The sequence below is a fragment of the Miscanthus floridulus genome, chromosome 8 (assembly GCF_019320115.1).
Source record: "Miscanthus floridulus cultivar M001 chromosome 8, ASM1932011v1, whole genome shotgun sequence".
NCBI lineage: Eukaryota > Viridiplantae > Streptophyta > Magnoliopsida > Poales > Poaceae > Miscanthus > Miscanthus floridulus.
Window position 1 is genome coordinate 78,071,956 of NC_089587.1, and position 4,067 is coordinate 78,076,022.

At 44.1% G+C, this 4,067-nt stretch overlaps 1 long non-coding RNA gene across 1 annotated transcript; it reads left to right on the plus strand.

Annotated features, from left to right (window-relative positions):
* Positions 1–2,070: 2,070 nt before the first annotated feature.
* On the plus strand, positions 2,071–3,540 carry LOC136472687 (uncharacterized). Its single transcript, XR_010762401.1, has 4 exons — positions 2,071–2,249; positions 2,350–2,464; positions 2,774–2,858; positions 3,444–3,540. It is a non-coding gene; the product is annotated as an uncharacterized lncRNA (long non-coding RNA).
* The last annotated feature ends 527 nt before the right edge of the window (positions 3,541–4,067 follow it).

The window sequence follows — 4,067 nt, forward strand, 5'->3', positions numbered from 1 at the left end:
CTGCTCCAGAGGAAGGAGGATCGCCAGGGCGCCGGGATGGTGAATCGGCACAAGAAATGCGCAGGGCAAACCAAGGATACACCAAAGTGCATTCAGTACCCCTTGGCTTGCCCAAATAAGTGAACCTCCTTAATCGCAAAACTTTCACTAGCACCTAGATGGAGCAGCCCCCGCTACACCTAGATGCCGGTAGTACCCAATCTTGAAATCCTTCTCCCAACGCCGTTGTTGCCGCCAGAGGAGTTGGAGAAGGAGCGCCATGGCGATGAAGAAAATATAGGTGGTTGGCTCAAGAGCTTTGTCTGTATCTAAGGAGGAAGGAGTATGTGGATTGCCAAGAAGCGCATCCAGCCTCGGCTTAAATAGACCAATCTTGAAGATGGAGAAGCATAGAGGAGCAGTTAATATAAGCATCAGGGAAGACGAGGCAATACTCCATGGTGATGCAACTGTGTTACGGGTAGTTGGAAAATAGGGAAATAACTCACGTTGAATTTACTACCGCCGGTACACCAAATGGTTGTGTAGAGCCGGCGGCCATAACGCCTATCCCAGTCGGCTCGGCGTTCCAAATGACAGTGGAATTCAACCCCACTACCACCTCCGCATTGATGGTTTTCAACTGCCAGTTTCCATCCTTAGGAGGCCTCTCTATCGGTCCAACCGATGGTAGAAGTATCATACCGACGCTTTTATCGCTATGGCAGTGAAAATAGTGATAGTGATAAGTCAATCTGTAGTAGTGAATCTGTCATCAGTCTTACCCTGAGCTTTTCTCATATGCTAAGTCCCAATGCATTCCTCTAAGTGATGCAGTCTCCACTGTACCTTTACAGCCTTTATCCATTGAAGCATTTGAGCAATTTCAGGACCTCTCTAATTCTCTCCAGTCCCTACAACTCAATCATTCTAATGACGTTTGGTCCTATGTTTGGGGTTCTCCTTGCTATTCTTCTAAACAGGCATATAAACAGTTAATTGGTCAGCGACAGGTTCATCGTTCATACAGGTGGTTATGGACATCTGCTTGTCAGAATAAAAGAAAAGTTTTTTTTTCTGGTTAGTCTTAAGTGACAGATTGAGCATCAGAGCTCTGCTCAGAAGGAGAGGAATGCACCTAGAGGATTATAATTGTGTCTTCTGCACCCTCAACATTGAATAAGATTTGCTTCATATGATTTTTCACTGCCCTTTTGCAATGGCTTGCTGGTACAGCTTACACATCCTCATACCTAATTCAGAGGATATTTCAATTATTCTGGAGAGTCTCAGGTATCAGTTAAGGGTCCCTTTCTTCATGGAAATAATCATCACAATGTGTTGGGCTATTTGGATGATGAGAAATGATATTATTTTCAGAAATCTAGCGCACTCGGTTCACAGATGCAGGAATGTCTTCAGAAATGAGTTTGCCTTAGTTATTCTAAGAGCAAAAGCACGCTTTCACCCTCTTATAGATCAATGGCTAGACAACTTTGTATAATCTTAGCTATTTTTTTCCTCACCTTTTATGTTTCTTGATTTTGGCTCTGTAAGACTCTGTAATTTTGATTGTGTATATTCAATAAAATTCCAGTAGGGGCATCAGCCCCTCCTGTTTCATGAAAATTTTTTTTGCTCTCCTTCCAAAACGCATGATCCAGTCTCAAGTTGGGAGCAACGACGTCCCCATCTGATATCTCCTGGTCACTCGCACGATCCGGCCTCCTCTCTTTCCAAAACGCACAATCCCCAGTCTCGCCGCCCCCATGTGGCTCTCTCCCTCTGGTTGCCAGCGATCCCAGCATGGAGTTGGCAAGAGCCACGTTTCTTCGAATCCATGGTGGTTGACGCTAAGCAGACCGGCGCCGCCAGGGACATCGAGACGTCGTGGGGCACGCCCGACGCCCGACGCCTGCCGCGCCAACGTCGCTACCTCCCTCGCCGATCATGGCACCGACCCCGTGACCATATCATCCCTTTTCACGCCTCCATGCCGATTGAGGCTTTATCAGATTCATTGACAATCAAGGCGTCTCCAATTTGCGTTATGTTCCGCTCTTCTGTAAGTCTTAGCTGTTAGGAGAAAGAACGGCGAGTACATGCTCCTCTTAGTAATTCATTGAGGCGCTCACCACTTACGGCCCTGATTAGTGTATGATTTAGGTGGATTTGTGTATGTAGGTTCTTGGGGGTGCTCTGGCTGCTGTCAGGACCGTGGGGAGCACCAAATGATGGTGGCGTTGTTTGCCTACGGCCATGGTGTCGAGGTGCTCTTCGTCTGCGCTAATGGGGTATTGTTTACCATTATTATGGCTCATTGTCTTTTTGAGGAGTATTATGGCTCATTCTTGCGTTGCTCGTTGTCAGACACTTTCTATGGCCGATCTGCACGACCCACGTATATCCACGCTAAGAAGCCGTGAGAGTTTCACAATCTCGACATGCCTGGATCAGGAACGTGTCATTTGTGGTAGAGGCCCAGGTAGAGATAGCCCTTTTGTTTCATTATCTAGAGATGACTGCTCAGTTTGCCGAAATCTGAATTTAGCTTCTTCAATGGTGCTTCTAAGCATATAGATACGTGAATACAAACTGGATGTGACTCTGCAAGGTAAAATTTGTAGATTCAGAAAAAAAGTTTCGACTATCCAGCCTGAAGACATTTCTTCTTTGGGGTTCTATGTTATATAGAAAAAGTTTGAAATACTGTTCTTGTTTTCAGCTTCAAAGTTTGAAATAATTTAATCTGAACTTTGAATATAAATCTGAAATGTGAATAAAAAACTTGCAGGAATAAAGGTGGACACAATTTTGCGTCAAGCTGCAGAGATGTGGAGAAGGCTGACCGGAGATTGCAAGAATATGACTCTGCAGAGGTAATGTTCTGCATTAACTAATTATCATCATGTTGTTATAAAGATTAATGTTATAGAGTTCCATTACTTTTTTCTTCCTGCTTTCCCACTGTATGAATGTATACATGTCTGATGTACCTGCAGTATGTTCTCCATGAGCTTGCATCTTCTCCAGTAACATCTTCCTATTGTACATTTTTTGGAGCTTTCTTTAAGTGTTCTATTCATGTTATATTCAACCTAGAGGCATGTAAGTATAAACATTAATTATTTAGCATGATTTTATATTGGCTTAATTATTATGTGTGTACCTTCAACTGCATCTAAAACTTGTGTAATCCTCCTGGTGCAATGGCAATTTTCTTCTTATCTAGCTTTGGCCAATGGCTATGACAATTATAGATTTGGACGTTTAAGAATCCTTGATTGCAGCAATGTGTTTGATTCAACAACTTTTCTATGATATGTGGGTTCACTGATTTGCTTACACTCCTATAATTGGGTATTAAAAATTGTACATACTATCTATTGTTGCTGTTTTCACAAAAAAAAATGTATTCTGAAAGGGTGTGTGGCACCTTTTTTTTGTTTTTCCCCGATTAGCAGTTCGCCTCGTCCCCATCGCTGCCACTGCACATCGCCTACATCTGAGGTTGTGGCGGCTACCTGAAAAGTTGTGGCGTCGGTGGTGGCTACCAGTACAAGGATGTCCGTGGCGGGATAGTTTGCTGCTATCAGGGAGGCGGCAACGACAGCCACAAGCACGCGCACGGCGGCCTGTGAGCCCAACGAGCCATCTGCAATAAGCCTCCTCTGCGGCACTAAGGAAGAAGTTCGTGTTGGCCAGTCCTTGTCACCAGTCATGCATAGAGACAGAGGGACCCAATAATCTTGGCTTGGATGTGGAGGGTTCAGGGTTGGAAGGGTTTCTATCAGAGCATGCATCATGTAAGCACAAAAGGGCTTGTCTGTGATCATTGGTGAGATTTCACCTATATGTCTGAACTCTTATTATGTACGATATTATCTGTGGTATCTTAAGAAAACACGTTTGAGATTGCATTGCCTCAGTAGTTCATGTTGCTAGATGAGGAAATGTGTATGAATTGTGATTTGAATCTAATCGCTTGGTGCTGTATGAATCAAGTGGTGGCTTGAGGAAGCAATTTTAGCTGAATAAGCTAGGCAATGAGATTGCGTTGCTGGAGAAGGTGCTCTTAGGGATCAAAC